This window comes from Dermochelys coriacea, chromosome 8, assembly GCF_009764565.3.
Source record: "Dermochelys coriacea isolate rDerCor1 chromosome 8, rDerCor1.pri.v4, whole genome shotgun sequence".
Lineage (NCBI taxonomy): Eukaryota > Metazoa > Chordata > Testudines > Dermochelyidae > Dermochelys > Dermochelys coriacea.
In genome coordinates, this window is record NC_050075.1 from 29,928,645 (window position 1) to 29,948,698 (window position 20,054).

The 20,054-nt window shown below is 40.3% G+C and overlaps 1 protein-coding gene across 1 annotated transcript in view; it reads right to left on the bottom strand.

Annotated features, from left to right (window-relative positions):
• Positions 1-20,054, bottom strand: part of SLIT3 (slit guidance ligand 3) — a 796,449-nt gene that overhangs the window by 81,627 nt on the left and 694,768 nt on the right. The window lies entirely within an intron of this gene.

Below are 20,054 nucleotides of genomic sequence, written 5' to 3' on the forward strand. Positions count from 1 at the left end.
AAAAGGTTATTAAAGTAACATTTTTCATTTAAAATTACGGTTCACATCATGTGTTACTAAAATAATATTTTTTGTGACTAATCTGTAATAGTCTTTATAAGGCTGAAGCAGTCCCCTGAATCAACAGGGGCAGAAGAAGTGGCTACATGCAACACTGGAGAACCTAGCTTCCATTTTAAAGTGTTCAGTGGCAGGTTTGATGATTTGTCTTCGGCTTGGTTAACTTCTTGCAGACCTGTCTGCACTCAGAACAAGATAGATAGATAGATAGACAGATAGATAAACAACCAACCCATTATCCTAACCAGAATGCTTGTTCTGCTGTCCCCAACTCCCTCTCTTCATTGTTACATCTTGGAATGCTCAGTCAAAACACAGGCCCCAGTCCTGCAACTGGGCCCCAGATGGGTGCAAGGGTCCGCATCCATGGATCGAACTGCAGGATCAGGGCTGGAAAGGAAGCCTATCAGGGCTGTTTCAATGGCAGCTGAAGTGCCTATCATGCTATAAATACTATGTAAATACCAACAACCCAAAACTGCTGCAGGCTTCCTAGCCTGGGATTGATGCAGCCTCATCAGTTTCAACTAGGTAGGAATTTTAGAAAACAACCAGTAGTCATGAGGAACTATAGAGAAATTGCTGAATATGGTTGATAGCTGCTTTTCCCTCATATTGCTCATGATGTATATTCCATCTAGGTGCTTATATGCTCCCCACCTCAATTACCATAGATCTGAGTCCCGCAAATGTTTATGATCAACATAGTGTGAGGTAGGGAAATATTCCCATTTAACAGATGGGAGAAACCAAAGCACAGAGAGACTAAGCACCTTGCCAAGGTCACACAGAAGTCTGTGCAGAAATGGGAGTTGAAACCTCACTTCTTGAGTGCAAATCCGTTGGTTTAGCCACAAACACATCAACCCCAGCATTAGGCAGAGGGGAAGGCTCGCGTTTGTTGTGCTTGTTTGTTTTCTCTCCAGGCCAAAAGAAGAAAGGGAGAACACCTATCAGGATGCTCCAATTCTGAAGGTCAGGGAAGCAGGAAATCCACGTCAAAAAAGCAGGAGCCAGACCTGATCAAATACCGGAATGACTGGGCACTAGCAGAGTCCACTCCCCAAATTAAGAACAATGAGTGGGCATGCTGGGGCTTTGCTCAGGAACTGGCACTGGTACTTTCTGCTTCACTGATACCCAAGCCTCGACGAAACAGCTTGGCATTTTCCATTTGAACCATTCACTCCAAAAGGTCTCGGGAAGGGCGGGGCGGGGGGATGCTGAAAGCAAAGAGGAAAGCTCATGCAGCTTTTATTTTGGCACTGTGTGTTCCACGGCACTTAGATGTGGCTGGCATCCTGTAATATACTGCCACCCACTGGCAGTGTTGCAAACCCTACGTGCTCGACATGTCATCCTAGTGAAGCTGGGATGATGCCATGCTTAATATTTCTCAAGTGCTCAGCACAAATGCTTTTCCATATCCCTGGTAAATGGAATATTTTGCAGATGATTCAATACTGTAGATATCCTTTCAACTTCACACATACTCTGTGTTCTCTTGGTATTGAAGTCTGAAACCCTCTGTGAGCTAACTAAGCATAGCAACAAGCAAAATAAAAAGCCCAGCGTTAATTTTTCCAAAAGTTCTACACACACTCTCACAACAGCCTTTCAAACACCATGTGTAACAATATTCACATTATCTTTCATTCAACTATGCACGTTTCCTTGGAAGTTACTGGTGACTATTACTAAAGATCTGTGTTAAAATGAAAGCACACCCTTTCAAAGCATTTTCTAACCTCTTGCATCTGCACATGAAATCCTGATGATTCAGAGCCCAGTTTTCACTTCTTCACTACATAAGCCTGTGTTATTGGGTTTTCAGGGCTTCAGTGGCCTCAGACACCCTGGAAACTGAACAATGTTTTCTGCTGAATCAGACTTTTAATTATAACACTAATTTGCTGTGCATAATGACAGGTTTCAGAGCAGCAGCCGTGTTAGTCTGTATTCGCAAAAAGAAAAGGAGTACTTGTGGCACCTTAGAGACTAACAAATTTATTAGAGCATAAGCTTTCGTGAGCTACAGCTCACTTCATCGGATGCATTCGATACATCCGATGAAGTGAGCTGTAGCTCACGAAAGCTTATGCTCTAATAAATTTGTTAGTCTCTAAGGTGCCACAAGTACTCCTTTTCTTTTTACTAATTTGCTGTGTGACACTAGCTAAAACAGAACCGCTGCCTCAGTTTACCCAGTTCCAAAAACTGGGATATCACAACTTGCCTCTTTCTCTCTGATCTCATGAGTGTCAACTGTCTGTTCAGTATTCTGAGTTCTTTAGATAGAAGGTGCTATGCAAGTAAAATATTTTATTGTGCATAAAAATGTGGAAAACAGAGAGTAAACAGAGACTATTTAAAATATTAGTATTGTGTAAGCTACAGCTAATCACTTCACTTCTGAATGAGAGAGACCATGCAGGGATCTAATGTGCTTTAACTTCACAGCTTGAGTTAATGCATCGTGACTTTCCTGAGTTTTCCTATACAGACGAGCCCTAAGACATGCTGAAAAACATCTTTCAAATAAAACTTGCAAGTCTCTGGTCCCAATTTACAATAATCCTGGCATATTGGTAAAAGATTAATTTCTTTAAATGTCAAGCACCAATCCTCAACTCGGTTCATTTACTCTTGAACTGAAGACAACTCTTTGACCTACATACCCTGAAAATTAATTATGTCTGTTCTCAAAAAGGGAAAACATTGAACATTTGGTCCAAGACTAAGGGTATGTGAATTAAGCTGGAACTGGAAAAGGAGGTGCAAGCTTTGCTTCCAAAGATCTGGCCCATAGACAAAACCAACATGATTGTCTCAGTGATTCATGTCGGTAGATTGCAGGGTCTCCTTTTGACTGTAACTCTATTTTTAGGGATTTATAACTCTACTCTAAACATTTTGTTGTAGTCTGATGAAAAGGCAAAAGCATCAGCCTAGAGACATTTTCTGATGAGTTTTGCAAAACAACACCTGCCCTCCCCCTCTTCCCCCCAAAAATCTCCTTGGTCACTCCCTTAGAAGAGGGAAGGAACAACATGGATTTTGACATAAAGTTCCTACAAATGGCGAGGCAGAGCGCATGCAGGTCAGGACCACCTTTGGATTTCACATGTACCCCTGTAAATCTGGAGAAAATCAACTGGCTCCAACTTTAGTAGAGTTGCTCCAAATGGAACATTCCTGTGAATAAGCAGAATCTGTCCCACAGAAAACGTAAGTTCTTCTTTAAATAAACGGTACTGAACAGTGCTGTATATACAGGCTGTAGATCACAAGAATTGTATCAGATCCTGGACTCAATTACTGGCCTGTACTGATATTTTCCAGGATCAAATACATAATAACAGCAAAAAGCCAAGAAGAATTGGCATAAACCAACAGGGAGTTGGGCAAAGACAGGTTATGTGAATACATTTGCTTTGATAATATTTTGACCATTTAAATTGGTTTGCTGTCATAATGTGGAAAGTGAATATTTGTGCAATGGTTTGTAACATACAAGTTCACCAAGCCATCTGAGATTTTGGGGTTTTGTCCGCTTGCTTCTAAAAGAGTCAGCCAGTCACAGATATTCCTATTAGTTCATCATACCCCAGAAAGAGGGCTTCATCCTGCCCTACTGAAATCACTGTGTTCAATGGGCGCAGGACCGAGCTCATAATAAAGAGACAACATTAAGGCAACTACTTCACAGACAACCCATAGGCTGAAATATGTTTGCATGAAGTGTCTGATACAAATAACAGACAAAAACAGTCTGCTTTTGCACATAATCCATGCACAAAAAGAAAGCCAAAATTTGTCAAATCACTGGCTGTAAATTATTTCTCCGTCTCTACCATAAATAATAATACCACCTAACACTTTGCATCAGTAGATGTCAAAGCACTTTACATTATCATTATCCCTATTTTAATATATCTGGAAACTAAGGCACAGAGCAATGATGTAATTTGTCCAAGGTCACCCTGCAGGTCAATGGCAAAGCAGTGAACAGAACTCAGGACTCCACCCACTAGGCCACACTGACAGTCATAACCACTAGGTAGCCATATTTTTCAAGTGAATTAAAAATAAATTAGGCACCTGCTGATACAGAGGCTATTATTTCATATTATACTAAATATTTAAGGAATCCATCTCATAGTACTTGTGTGTCATTAACTGGGCAAATAGTGCAATAATATTTCCATCAAGATTCACTTGGTATTTTAAATTAACTTGATTTGCCTGTGCCCTTAACCCCATTGAGTTAGCACCAAGCAAATCTGTCAATTAAATTTTAATAGCACAAATATTCATGGAAAATGAATTTCAAGGTGTTCTACACAGGAATTTGCAGAAACTGAATTTTGAATTTCCACCTGTGAGTATTTGCATCACAAGTGCTTGAGTGCTGATTTAACCTGACCAATCACCACCAACATAAACAGATCAAATACTATCTACTCCAAAAACTCCTCATGTTTATGCCATGTAATTTTAAAAATTTACAAAACTATTAAGCAGTTCTCGAAAAAAAAATGAGGAAACCAACCAGCTTACAGATATTCTCTGAGCAACAGACTAAATAGACTGGGTATGTTATTCACTTAGAATTATTCACTTCTCTAATCAGTTTCCCCTTAAAGAAAGGAATATATCTGGCTCACAGATTAAAGGCACTGGAATCATTTTCCTACTCAGTTTTTTGAAGGAGGTTTGCAAGAAGAAGAACCTTGCATCATATCCTAAAAGCAACAAAATATAGGTATGGAGCTTTGATAGATCAAAAGACGAGCCACCAAATATTAAAATTCTCTTATTTACCTCTCATAAGGCAACTCTTATTGATGCAAAGGACCTAATTCTGATCAATTAAACTAGAATAACAATGGAACAATTGCATCAACTTCATAGGAATGATTCTGTATTTATATCTCACAGTAGAAATCAAAATTTGGTCTAAAGACTGGCACCCACTGAAAATGTGAGAAAAAATCTCCGAGATTATTTCATTGCAGGAGACTTGACATACCACTTACAAGTGACTCCAGAAAAACTCAGAGATATGCTAGCTAGCCACTATCTACCGAAAAATGAAGTTACAAGATCTACGGCTGACTTCTTATGTTATTCTAGAATGAAATATTATAATTATCCTTATAAAAGGATGAAAAACCCCTCCACCTCCCCATCAGTCTGTTCTGTGTAACATTAATCACTGCTGAGTCATGCTAAGTTTAAAGGTTATTGAAATGTTACCAGATATAATATTTTTCAGGGTACAGAAAGGGATAAAGCAGAAGGCATAAAATGATTACTCCGGGTAACAAGGAGAACTGCTTTGTAATTAAGAGACATTTCCTGTAGCTGTAACATATGGTGACTCAATTCAATAAAAGATCATTTTGTAAAAAGCAACAGCAGAACTCAGACAACAGCAGTGACAGGGAGCCAAGAAGATTCTTATGCCCCCATGGAAAGACACTGAAGAAACTCTGAGCACCTGGGTAGGCAAAAATTGGAACCACAAGGGGATGAGCAGCAGATTAAGCTGCTTTTCAGTAGCAGCTGTCCTTTTTGGCCCTCTGAATTGGAAGTGCAGTAGGCTTCACACTGGTAGAGACATGGAGGCCCACAGGACTTCCATGGGTTGGCAGCCACAGAACTTTTTTTTTTCCTGGCTGATGGGAGCATTGTTCAGTGACTAACATGTCTTTATATTGGCAGCTGATAAAAAAGTGCTCTGGGAAAATGACTACAGGAGAAACAAAAAGGGTTTCCAAGCAACTACATAGAAACTGTTAACTCTTCACCCTGTGTTATTCCTATTAATAGATTTTGTTGAGGCAGTGTATGGGCAGAACAGATGTCACAGTTTTCATATATTTAGTGCAGACACTACACCAAAGCAAATTCAGTGACACAATTTTGAAGTAAGACCTAGGAATGTTCCCTGATAGTTTTAAGTATCTTATTTTAAGGTCAATACACCAAATCACTCAATTGCAAAAACATCATCTTGAAAACATACTCAACTGATACTCCAAAATATCAGGTTTCAGAGTAGCAGCCGTGTTAGTCTGTATTCGCAAAAAGAGAAGGAGTACTTGTGGCACCTTAGAGACTAACAAATTTAGTAGAGCATAAGCTTTCATGAGCTACAGCTCACTTCATCCGATGAAGTGAGCTGTAGCTCACGAAAGCTTATGCTCTACTAAATTTGTTAGTCTCTAAGGTGCCACAAGTATTCCTTTTCTTTTTTCCAAAATATCAGTGTAACATCCCACCACCACCACAAACAACCTCACAAATGCCAGTGCACTCAGCTTACTAGTGTTTTGAATAAAACCCAATAAACCCGCTTTACTGAATAAGGAAAGACTAAATAAGCTCTTTACTACACAAGAAACTTAAAGGGCCACTTTCCAGCAGCTAAACCAAAATGTAAACTACCTTTAAGCATTTATCAGTCCTGGGATGCCATCCTAAGATGAAATATCTACTGGATTTAATGGTTTAGTTGTGCTGCTGCTGTGAAATTAAGAAAAGATTAACATGTTTTCCCCTTCCAAAATGTATTAGTGCATGACTCTATTCTTTAGCCACAGCTAACTAATGGGGTACCCTAAAGTTTCTTAAGTATTCAGAACTGTACTGCTACCTGTGACATTACTGATGATTGTCCCAGTCTTGCAATCATCATTTTGTGTGGATTAATGGCAGTGAAAAAAGCTAATGTGGTCTTGGGATGCATCAGGCGAGGTATTTCCAGTAGAGATAAGGAGGTGTTAGTACCGTTATACAAGGCACTGGTGAGACCTCATCTGGAATATTGTGTGCAGTTTTGGTCTCCCATGTTTAAGAAGGATGAATTCAAACTGGAACAGGAACAGAGAAAGGCTACTAGAATGATCCAAGGAATGGAAAACCTGTCTTCTGAAAGGAGACTCAAAGAGCTTGGCTCGTTTAGCCTAACCAAAAGAAGGCTGAGGGGAGATATGATTGCTCTCGGTAAATATATCAGAGGGATAAATACCAGGGAGGGAGAGGAATTATTTAAGCTCTATACTAATGTGGACTGCAAGAACAAATGGATATAAACTGGCCACCAGGAAGTTAAGACTTGAAATTAGATGAAGGTTTCTAACCATCAGAGGAGTGAAGTTCTGTAACAGTCTTCCAAGGGGAGCAGTAGGAGCAAAAGACCTATCTGGCTTCAAGACTAAGCTTGATAAGTTTATGGAGGAGATGGTATGATGGGATAGCCTAATTGTGGTAATTAATTGATCTTTGACTATTAGTGGTAAATATGCCCAATGGCCTGTGATGGGATGTTAGATGGGATGGGATCTGAGTTACTACAGAGAATTCTTTCCTGGGTGTCTGGCTGGTGAGTCTTGCCCAGATGCTCAGGGTTTAGCTGATCGCCATATTTGGGGTCAGGAAGGAATCTTCCTCCAGGGCAGATTGGCAGAGGCCCTGGGGATTTTTTGTCTTCCTCTGCCGCATGAGGCACGGGTCACTTGCTGGAGGATTCTCTGCACCTTGAAGTCTTTAAACCATGATTTGAGGATTTCAGTAGCTCAGACATAGGTTAGGGGTTTGTTACAGGAGTGGGTGGGTGAGATTCTGTGGCCTGAGTTGTGCAGGAGGTCAGACTAGACGATCATAATGGTCCCTTCTGACCTTAAAGTCTAGGATTCTATGACTCCGCAAAGGCATAGCAACCTGCCTGCTTAGATCAGATTTCAGGGTCAAGATGCAAGTTGGTGTACATACAAGGAGGTAACTAGAACAAGGCAAAGCCATGTTTGTTTTTGCTTTATAAGAACCACCTCTGGTTTGATGGGGGGGGGGGGAGCGCAGAAGAAATAGTCCATGCACCAATAAGTGGAAAAGACACAAAAGTCCTTTAGAGAAAGGCAGTTTAATTTCAAACTTCTAGAAAGGATATTCAAAAAGAAAACATAAACCGATTAATGAAGTATAGAACAGCTTCCCTTTAATAACTACATGAAATAAACACAAGCTGTAAATACAAATTAAAAGAAGCAGGAAGAATTTTACATAGATGACTAAGTCAGCTATCCAACCAATGCACTTAATTATAAGTTTGGTAGAAAAAGCCTATCATGAAGTTCTGTTTACAACTGTAACATTCCAAAGCCCTTCATTATAAAGGAAACTAACATTTATATGTTGAGAATGTTAAGAAAAAACAAAACTTAATGAAGTGTGCTGTAAAACTAAAAACAAACCATTACAAAAACCCTATTATGCAAACTGCTACACAAATGAAACTGGGGGACAGTTACACAAAGGGAAATATTTGGATTGCTACATCCATATCTGGCATAATGAACCTAAACCAGCTGCACATCTGTGTGAAGAAAGGATCTGGATCTCAACAAAATGATTACGGATGTTGCAGAAGTGGAGAATGAAACTAGCTTTGAAATATTTGATTCCTTTGATGGGATAGATATGAAAAAGAACACCCAAAACCACAGCCTATTTACTGTAATATTCTCTCCCACTCACTTTTTACCACAGAAACCTCTTAAGACAAAGGATTCCGTATCAAATCACGTTGCCCTTGGAGGCAATATACATAGATCACTGCATGAAGCTGAGGTCACTCAGATCTGTCTCCTGTTTGGCAGATCCAGAAGATGCAGTTTCCTCGTTTATCCTGTAGCTGGCCAACATAAGATGGCTAAGGCTCAATCAGGATAAAATGCGGATGATGCTACCTGGCAGGGTTAGGTAATTAGAAGAATTGTCAGGGTGCATGTCTGATCCATCTGTTGGTGGCATATATACAAATTATTTGACAAAGCAGGTATTTCGGACAATATTAAGTTACTTTTGAATCTGACAGCTCTTAGCTAGCAAGCTAGATTTGTTCATCTGTGCTTTGCAAATGGGCTGTGCCTATTCCTTGCTAAAGTACACCTTGCACAATCATTCATGCCTTTGCCACTGTGACACTGGCAGACCAGGTACCAGCTCATGCCAAGGCCCATAAGCCTCACGGAACACTGACAAATGCATAACTGGAAACCAGTCTGGCTCACCTGTGTGTTAGCATTGTTAAAATAGATGTTAAGTTGATAAGAATGTGTTTAAACTTGATGAAATGCTTGAAGGATGCAGCATGTATTGATCTCATTATAACCTCTGTAGTCGATGGCATAAAGTTATATTGAGTGTTCTCATTGTAAGTCTCTGCAACTGTGGATCACCAAACAGGAAAGAAGCATTAATTAGCGTCAAGTGCTGGTCCTGTGGACAAGAAGCCTCATTGAAACTACATGACCCATTGTGAAACATCAAAGGACAAAAACTTTGTTGATTGCCCCCCACCACCACACCCACCCATGAAGAGGAGATGGGTATCACCCTAGATTCATCAGTTTGAACTTTGGGGGAAAGGAATAAAAATGCCTGATGAGAAGAAACTGTATCACTATGCTGCTTGGAATTGGTCAAGAGCAATATTTCTAATCATGAGCAAGGGATACCCAAGTTGCCTGGTTTGGATTAGTCCTAAAGGACATATAGAATTTGCTGTCTTTCTAAGCCTGAGCAAGGGATCCCCAAATTGCCTGCTTTGGATTAGTCCTAAAGGACAAATAGAACTTGCATATTATAGTAGCTACTATTACCTTTTGGAACCAACGACTGTATCTCATTTGTGTGTGCATGTTTACCTGCTTTAACCTGAGAAATAACTCTAATTTATTTTTTCTTAGTTAATACATCTTTAGTTAGTACTATAGAATTGACTACAAGCATTGTGTTTGGTTTGAGATCTGAGGTACACTTGACCTGGAGTAAGTGACTAGCCCTTTGGGACTGGGAGTAACCTGAATATTATTGTTGATTTTTGGTGTAATGGACCATCTATCACAAAGGCAGGCTTGCCTGGGTGACAAGACAGATTGGAGTATCCAAGGGGACGGTCTATGACTCCATGTTAAGGCTGTTACAGTGCTTTTAGCTGTTCACACTTGTTGGTGAAGTCTAATTATAGAACACAGCCAATTCAGGGTTGGTGCCCTCTTCCTTGATAGTCTGACCTGAGGTTGGCACTCACACTTGTGAGCTATCTTAGACAGCTTGACAGCCACCTCCAGTTACATTACTGCAAGTGATAATAAATTAACCACTTTCCTTGGTAACCTGTCCCAATGGTTGATTACTCTCACTCTTAAAAAGTTGCATTATATGATGGTTAACAATAATCCATTAATCTAATGTATTTACTGTGAGAAAAAGTTTCAATCATTTCCAATTTTAGTCAAAGTTTCAGATTTGGTTTGATCTCACCTGGACCAGTTCATTCATCTATTTTTGGGTGACACAGCAACCTAAGCTAAACCCCGCCTACTATTTTTCACACATGGTGAGAAATACTACTTACTGAAAGCCACAGAAGGTGATTTCAGGAAAAGAGATCCGTTTAGGTTTTAGCCTCTGAAACCGTCACAGCACTGATGAGTGTAGTAAAGATACAGAGAACTGTTACTGCCTACAAGGTTGTATACAGTAACCTTCTGCACCAGTTTGGCTTCATCTGGCATCTGATTAAACAATAATTGGACATGGCAGCAGCACTTTTTGGTGACTTCCTTGTCCTTGTTAATAAATCCTATTTGTCAATTTATAGTAAATTAGGCCAACTCTGCTCTCTTAAGCCTCATTTTATTTTAATCAAAAAGATTTATGATACTCCAGGGTATACTACACCTTCCATTATCTTTGTGGCTAGTAATCAAGATTATCTCTGTCAAAGTCAAGGGGCAAGGATTTGAGGTATTATTAAAAATATTCTGGCATTGGTGCCTATCAGTATGAAATTTGATTCACGTAGATGCTTGAGGTTTATTTGTTAATAATATACATTACTGTGTATTTCTTCTTGCGTTATGGACCTCTGCTTACATAAGTATACTGTATTTCAATGCTCCTTACAGATAAAGGACTTCCGGGCTTTCAATCACCCAAAGAAGAGGTGGAATGAGTCTACTACATGAAAAATCCACATCCTATACTAATGGACAGGAAGCAATCTCCATGAATCCAATGTTGGAATCTCTGGAATACTTCCAGAAATGTAACTATTTAAGAAATAAACCAAAATCCTAATTTCAATTGAAAATAAATCACTGAAGTACCCTAAAATATCCTATTATAGATGTTTCCAGACTTATATCATTCAGACTACAGGAAAGATGTCAAAGGAGGGCTTAATTAGAATTTCAGAATTATAATTCAAACACACTGAAAAAAACAGAGGAACATTTTCTGTTGTCTCTTTCCATTAATGTAGTGATCTTAGGTGCTACTTGTAAAAAACAGGTATAAAAACTTTTCAGGCAAGAATGTGATTTTCAAGAAGACAATGTCCCTTTAAAGTGTGGCTTATTTCCTCCAAAAAGTCTGTGATATCAGACCATGCTATGACATCATGAAAGACCAAGTGTGACATGAGCGATGGCCATCAGTAATGATTGGGTACAGCCACATGCCGTGGCTGATGTGAGATGGATAGACACAATTAAGTCAGTTGGGTTAAATGGTTTAGAGAGAGTCAGTAACAATCAAAAATAATGAAAAGGACAATCATGTTTTATTCTCCTTTTAAAACCAATAATCGTAGTAAACATTCAATATTAGAGCATTTTGTTCTGTGGAGGACACATAACCACTTAGCACCTAGCACGAGAGGAGCCAGTGTGGCACTTAACATTGGCTTATTCCAGTCACACAAATCAGGAGCCAAAATACTGATGTTCAATTTTGTGGATTTAGGCCCCGATCCCACAAAGCATTTAAACATGTGAATAACCTTATCCCCCACCCCTTGCCGAAGCACTTAAGCACAGGTTTACCCCAGAGACTCTCGGAGGTAAAAAGGAGGAACAGACTCCAGAGAGAGGAAAGGAGGCAAGTCTCTCTGACCTCCACATGGCTCAATGATTGAGAATGTGAGACTAATGAGCAAGGACTGACAAAATGCAAGAGGCTTTGATACAACTGTACCTATTGTGCATGGCCTTTGTCTAAATGAGCTGATCGCCCGTTCTGAGGGAAGATATGGCATTGCACCCTTTCTGTTCTCTAGGAGGTAATGCACTCTCATTGCTTTAATGAAAATTGTTTTGTCTACTGCCTTAGATTGCTTATAGCAATTTCATGCAAAGCCATCCCAAAGGAAGGGAAAACAAGGAATTAACCACTAAGTAGTGGTAATGAGCTTAAACTCTGATGAGGGTCTCAGACAGAGAAAGACAAAGGCTAGAAGGTCATGTCTTATATGGTGAAGTCAATGCCAGAGCTGCACAGGAACAGCCAAAGGGTAAAAAAAAAAAAAAAAAAAAGGGCCAATCATGAGAGGCTTTAATAATGAGGAGGACTGTCTGGTGTGACTATGGCTTCAATCGAGTGGCTGGTGAGATTGAAGGAAGATTAATAGTTAAATACATACAGCCTGACTAAGCAGGGACATAACAGTCTACAGATACCTGAAGGATGAGGACACCAAGGAGGTAGAGAAATTACTTAACCTAATAAGAATTGGTATAACTAGAACTGAGAGGATGATATTAAGAAAAGGAAATTCAATCTGACATTAAAATAAGCTTCTACGAGTGAGATTTATTAGTGTGTGGAACGGGAAAAGAAAGGGGTCGGAGCTTCATCTCTTTGGACACTTAAAACTAGACTGATGAGTAAATGTACAATGGCAAACAATCCTGCATTGGCAGGGGATTGGAGGAGAAGTCTTCTCTATATCAATTCTGGATTATATCACCAGCTGAGGCTCTGACTCTCTAATTTATTTAGAGTCACCTTTATTGTGGGGAAACATTGATGCTCATCCCTTTTTCCTGATGCAGCACTGAACAATCAGAGTCAATGCTTCAAGTCACTTAACACCTGCTTTCTCACTGCCCTAGAGCAAATGGAAACATTTCTTCAGGTTTGGCTTCATTGTTAACAGCCTTCATTAGGCCCAGCATGATACACTGTGCTTTTTACAGGGCTTCTGATGAGTATGTGCCTGCCTCACCACCCTCAGCCAGCAACTGTGGCCTGTAATCCTTCCTTAAACTCTTGTGCGTGTAAATCCTCACTTTCCCTAAACCTGCTGTAGCAAGGGAAAAGGATCCTTACACAAATCAGCTAACCAATGCACAGTTGTGTCTTGGGAAGCATGAATAAAATCTTCAAGTATGAACAGATGGGTGCTACGCTTTCCTCTTTCATAATCTTCCTGTCTTGGGGCCATCAGATGAAATTATAACCCCTGTTGGTGCCAATGGTCTTTGCCTACAAAACACACACACACACACACACACACACACACCCACCCCTTATTTTAGAGGGCCACCCATTACTTCTCCCTTACCTCTTAACTTCTCTGGCTCTCCACTTTATCTTGCGGAGAGCTGGAGTACTCCCACATTCACGGATAATTATTCTAAGTACTGTAGCTTCATAAGAAAAATCTCAAGGCTTCCAAGGATAGCATCACAGGATGGGAATCTAGTTCACTGAGACAGAATCTCCGAATATCAGCAATATTTCGCTGCACTGATTTTTTTCACACTAATGAAACTTGGCAAGGGACTAGCATTCCACTATCTTTCCCCCCCCCCCTACCCTGCGGCTGTTAATGGAAAGAGGCCCAAATAGGATAACATGTAAAGACTGAGATGTTTGAACTCTCCTTCATATGTGGAAGAGTGCAGGCAAGATTTAAGAGTTTCTTCCAATTTCTCTTCTTTCTGGAATTCAGACTGAAGGATTTTTCTTGCACTGACTGATGTACAGGGGATTTATGCACATATGTTAATAGACCCAAAGAAATAAAAGAAAGGAGATGTTTTCCCAAATGGTATAGTCTAAGAAATTAGAGCAGACATATAGTCTTGTACAGTTGACATGTATTATAAGCCAAATTCTGCTCTCAATTACACTCATGCAAACCCCACTCATGTCAGTATAACTGAGGTTAGAGTTTGATGTTTTTCACAGATTGTTAACTATAGATGGGGCCAAACTTTAGCAAAGAGATGGGGCTTGCATTCTGATCTGAATATTGTCTGACTTGGGCATAGTGTCAGATGATCTCTGTTAAAGCATTCCAAAGCATTCAGCAAGTTCCTGATTTTGTATTTACTGATACATAGAATGCTCTGTCCCAGTGCCCGAGAGATTTATGCAGGACTTTTCCAGTTGCTTTGTCCTCATGAAGAATACCTGTCTTGGTGAATTGAGGATGAAAGTTATCCCTCAAGATAGTCAGGTGTCAACACATTTAGGACTGTGTAAATTAAGACATTGTCTTTTATCTCAATCTGGAAATGAATAGGGAGGAAGTAGAATTTATGGAGCAACATTGTGATGAACTCACATTAGCCTCTGTAACTTAAGAGGTGTGCTGTACCAGTTGCACCTGCTAAGTAATGCTCACCTTAAATCTCAGGGAGATTTGCAATAGCCTAATACTGAGGTGATGAAGTCACGGGTCAGCCACACTCCTTCCATTTTATCCAAACCACCAAAGTTCAAAGAGGAGAGGAAGGGGGAAGGGCAATTATTCCATTAAATATTTTCATTTGGCCTTATTCTCACATATTAAATACAGCACAGCATGTGTTTTAAATTCTTCTCCTTTTATTCTACTACTCCCTTAATTCGGGAAGGAGGAAGAGTGCTTATTGTTTAATGGAGATGATTTTCCTTCGCTTGTTCTTGGCTAAGCTCACTCTCAAGGGAAACAATTAAAAAGAACAAATAAAAGACCAACAAGTCATGCATGTCCAATGAGGTCATTATCAGAATGTAGAAGGCCAGAATATACTTATCATATTCCTCAGGTTTTGCTAACACACCTACTCTGGTAATGTTTTACTTTTTCAATTATCTCCCAATTTTCAATTTGATTATCCTATTTAATTATAATTTAGCCATGACCTATGTGCTATCATAGTGATTGTGTAAAAAACGTACTCAATAGACTATGTGAATTAAAATCGTGCCATTATCTCCATACATAGGAGTCCATACAGTCCACACAATTCAGCATTCAAAGATGGAGAAAAGCCAGAAAGAAAGACTTCAGAATCTATTTTATAGTGATCCATCCTCAGACTGACAAACATCCTATAAGGGAAGGCACAGATATTTTTTAAATGATGGTATCTATGATGGGGAAGGGAGAAAGCAATCAATATGTTGGCCGAAAGCTTGAGAGCTAAGGGTTACCAGGTTCAGACACACACACTGATCATTGGAGCCTTGGGCACATGGGACCCCAGTAACGAAAGAGTGATGAGAGAATGCGAAATCGGTCAACGCTACGCTCGGCCAATGCAGCAACTCATGGTGTCAGACGCCATCAGGTGGTCGAGTGACATCTACATCACCGGATATCAGCAATACCAGGAAGGATGAGCTGGAGTGCCGATGAGAAGCGCAGTCAGGAAAGTAACTGAAATACTTTCCTCATGGATTGTATTTTCTAAACGGACATCCAACCTAATTCTGAATTACTGATGAACAATCTCCACTCATTGATATATTTTGCTTTCCACAACCAAATCTCTGTACAACTTTTCACGAGTGAAGTACCCAAGTATTAGGATTCTAATATCTAAACTCTGTTGTTAAATGTGCTCACCTAAATTTGGGTTATTGCTGATTGTGTACTCTGTGTATCATATGACTTTAAAAACAAACTTTGTATTTGTGGATAATCTAAGCACTATACACATAAGTACAGACACTCTTTTCTCAACCTATGTATTATATAATTTTTTTAACATTAACTTTAATAAAATGTTTAAAAGACTCATATGTCATTGTTTCAGTGAAAATTGTATGAAGTGAACTTCAATTAAACAGCTGCATTTTAGCTGACAATGACATCCTGAAGTTATTCCCGGTAAATCCTGCTAGTCCCCATAGGTGGCACTCTTACACTATCCGTTGCTTAGACACCAATGCTCTTCAAAGGCAAGAATCCTGAAGGCAAGATTTCCTACAAGGCTTATCTGTAACAAACACATTCAGTACCCAATATGAGGAGAGAGCAGCAGCAGAGATAACTATCTGCACTTACTTTCCCCCATTTTAAAGCCGGCATATTTCTACCCTCATTAAATGGAATTGTCTGTCCCACAAGCCTGCCAGCTCAGATTTAGAGTGAACAATTCATGAGCTACCTTACTTTTAAGTCCAGCCTAAGACATGCAGTGTTATACACAAGAGACATTGCTAACAAATATTTACATGTACATTCCAGTGGGAAAAAAGACTTCAAAGGACACCAAATGTAGCATTCCTGGTGTAATTGTACCAAAGGGCCAGCTTTAAATGTGGTAATGCAAAGAAGATTACAAGCCTACTGCTTCCACTGCCATGCTATCTATAGCAACTAGAAGAAACTCTTGATACCATAAGCTGGTTGGTGATTGGTCACTTGAACTAAATTTTCTGCTGAGTGGCACACTGTGATTTTGAATGGCCACCATGAATACTGAAACCCCAGAGAAGTTAACACCCCATTTCAGGGAACCCAGAGACACCATATACACGTCAGCTCAATTGAATGAGGTTATAAGGAAAATAAGGCTGGTTGGTGTTTTTTTCCTCCGGTGATACACTCCTCCACACAGGATTTTCTCCAAACTTACATCAAACAAGGAAAAACAAATGCTGTGAGGGAAGATTTAGGGCAATTTATCAAGATCTGGGAAATAGCTTCCAGATGGACAGAGCTGTTTGGTGCTGGCTGGTGACAAGGAAGCAAGGTATTGTTATTGAATTAGCATGAATCTCTGGCGGAGAACAGCTTGGTAGAAATAGAGTGCTCCCTTCATATGGTTTACATTTGGACCTGTCAAATTTTACTTTTACTCAAAAACCCACAGTGAAGATGCAGGGTTCTTTTTTACTTATTAAATTTTCCCCAGTTCTCCCTGTACTAGTTACAAGTCAGTATTTCTAAGCTGTCTGCTTTGCTTTAAATGCCACACCTGGGTATGTTCATTCTTTTGCTTGGATGAGAATTTGTTACTTGCAAGCTCAAAAGCGGTTTTGTATCAGACCAAGTTCACACAGTGAATGTCACCTGAGAATGTGAGTCAGAGAGGGAGAGAGAGAGAAGAAAAGCTAAACTTTCTATAAGATATTTAAAATAAGTCACCTCAAGAGCTTATCAAAATGGCTCTAAGTAAAGTTGATCCACTCTGAGGTCTAGTAAACACTAGAGAAGGTTTGCTGGTATACATGGATAGTTACACTAGCAAACTCTCCTTATGTGGCTGCAGCTTTTACCAGCAAAAAACCCCTGCATCTACACAAGGGCTTTAGCCAACATAAGATATGTAAAAAAACTCACCCCCCCACCAACATTATATTACCAATGAAGGTTTGTAGTATACACCTGGCCTGCCTCACACATAGCTACTTCACAACATGTGTCTTCTAGCATAAGGCATACAAAATATGAATGCATAAAATCTATATATCCTCCAGTGAGCATGGATAAAAGTTATTTACTTTCATTTACATTATCTCAGCAGTCTCCTAGTCCTGCTTTCAATAATTCAGGGTTAGGTTGTTGGCATTTTTTACATACCAAATTCAAAATGATCACCCTATTAGTGTTTTATTGACACATGGAGACAAGATAGCCACAGATTTCCCTAAATTATATTAGTCAAACTTTTGTCATAAACTGCAGCTTCTGACTGATTTCAACACTCAAAGGAAGTCTCCAAAGTTATTTGCATATGTAAGGAGCAATGGTTCTCTCCAAGATAAACTGGGTGATAGTAAATAATATGTAAAAATAGTAAATATAAATTATCTCTCTTTTTCGCAATATGATTATCCTGGTTCAACATCTGATCTTGGCTTTTCTATCCTGAATCTACCAGAGCCAAGAAGCTAATATTAACCGCCATCCCTTTGAAGCTCACAATTTATTGTAGATCATTCCTCTCAGATTAGGTCTTCACTTACAGTGGTTTGCAGAGTACAGAGACCGTACGCCCAGCCAACACGGCATGAGCGGTGGGTATAATAGACCAGGGAAGACTTAGCCTTCCCTGGTGATGCCGCTGACTTGCCGCCGGACACCTGGGCTGCAGTGGCCCCCCCTTGCCTGAGGCCCCCACTCCCTGCTGCTGCTGCCTGCCTGGTCTCCTCCGCACCACCTTCTCCCTCCGGAGGTCCCTGCTGCTTGCCACGTCCCTCCTCCTTGGGAATGGGGGAGCGAGGAGGCACGTGGAGAGCCAGTGGCCGGAGGAGTGAGAAGGCTCTGCTGTGTGCGGGGGCCAGCAGCTGGGGGGGGAGGGGCTTCAGGGGCTGGAAGGGCTGGCGCTGGGGCCAGCCTGGTGTTTGTGGGGCTGGCAGCAGTGGGGACCAGTGTCTCAGCTGGGGGAGGGCTTTCAGTGCAGGGCTACCTGTACTTTACACACTGACGCAAGTCTAAATAAGGTCTTACAGAGGCTCCAGTGAGATACCACTAGGAAAGATTGTTGTGAAGAGGCAGCAAAAGTCCAACTCAACTTGTTAAATAAAACTGTTTGTGACACTCAGCAAAAGCTGGTGGCACAAACTGGATTGTTTATGTGAAAAGAACTGTGATACGGGCTCTGCAAGACTCCTGGTAGAGCTATGGCTTGATATGACAAGCTGAAAGATTCTAGAAATGGGAGGAAACATTTATAGCTGAAATCCCCAAAATGTGTTTTGATTGGTTAAAGTTAATAGGATGAGGCTGTGGTCCCTTCTTGGACATTGTGCACCTGGGAGTCATTCAGCAGGAGCAGAGAACAGTTGGACTCAAAAGAGAGAGAGTTTACCATCATGGCTCCCACCCACCCCACCTCCAGGATCCATTATAACACCACTGAGTCCTCAGCATCCTGATCCTGAAAGGCATCCTGACCAGACTGGGCCAGAGACAGGAAAACGATGACACCATCACCAGCAGAAGCCTGCACTAGGGCCTAAACAGCATCTAGAATGTGAGCCTTGGGTTTCTGCTGTCACCCACTCCATCATAAGTTCCGTTCCTAGATCTCTCTTTTTGCCTTCCGTATAATGAGACAGCCAAAACTGCATCTTTGTAACACTGCTGTGTGCCAGTGACCAGTGAGGTAGCTAAAAGTGATGCCCTACATTGTCCAAAGTTGCCAGGCCTCACAGTGGCAGATAAGACTGTGTGCTGGGCCCATGTTTCTCCAGCAGCAAGGTGGCAAGTAAGAGTCACCACCAGAGACAGCAGCAGTATTTTCTATCTTTGCTGTTCTTTTCTGGTCTCTTGTTTGTGAGTGTATTTGTTTTATTTTCCAGGGAACAGGAGCAGACTTCAACAACAGCAGCAGCTCCAGACTCTCTCAATTAATACCATCTCTAATACCATCTAAAAGACTCTCAAACAAGGGGTTTCCCTTATCAAAACTCTCTAAAGTGAAAGGGAAAGGAAATACGGGAGATTGTTAAAAGGAAAGCTTTACTTAATAGTTCACGTTTCAAAGGCTTTAATTGTTTTCTGTATCCTTAATAAAAAGGTTAAAAGATTTGTAACGGTGATTGTTACAGTGAGAGTCACCAGGGATAACACAAAATCCCAGATCACACCGAACTGTTCGATGTTGTAAGCGTGAACAATGATGTCATTAATATTTTATTCCTTGTTGGCCAGAGTCACCACCGTTTCACCACAACAGGATAAAGTCCATGACTGATGCAACTTCTTAATCTAAAGGGGATGCCCCATTCTTTATACTTGCAGCCAACTCCCTGACATGTAATAACATATGATTATTTGCATTATCTAATTTTATATTGTAAACACCATAACTACTAGCACCTTACACGTTATGCTACCCTTGATAGTTCTATTAAGCTTCCAGTGATCTCAATGGGAGCTGGGACCCTAGACAAAAGGTAGCATGTAGCCCTAT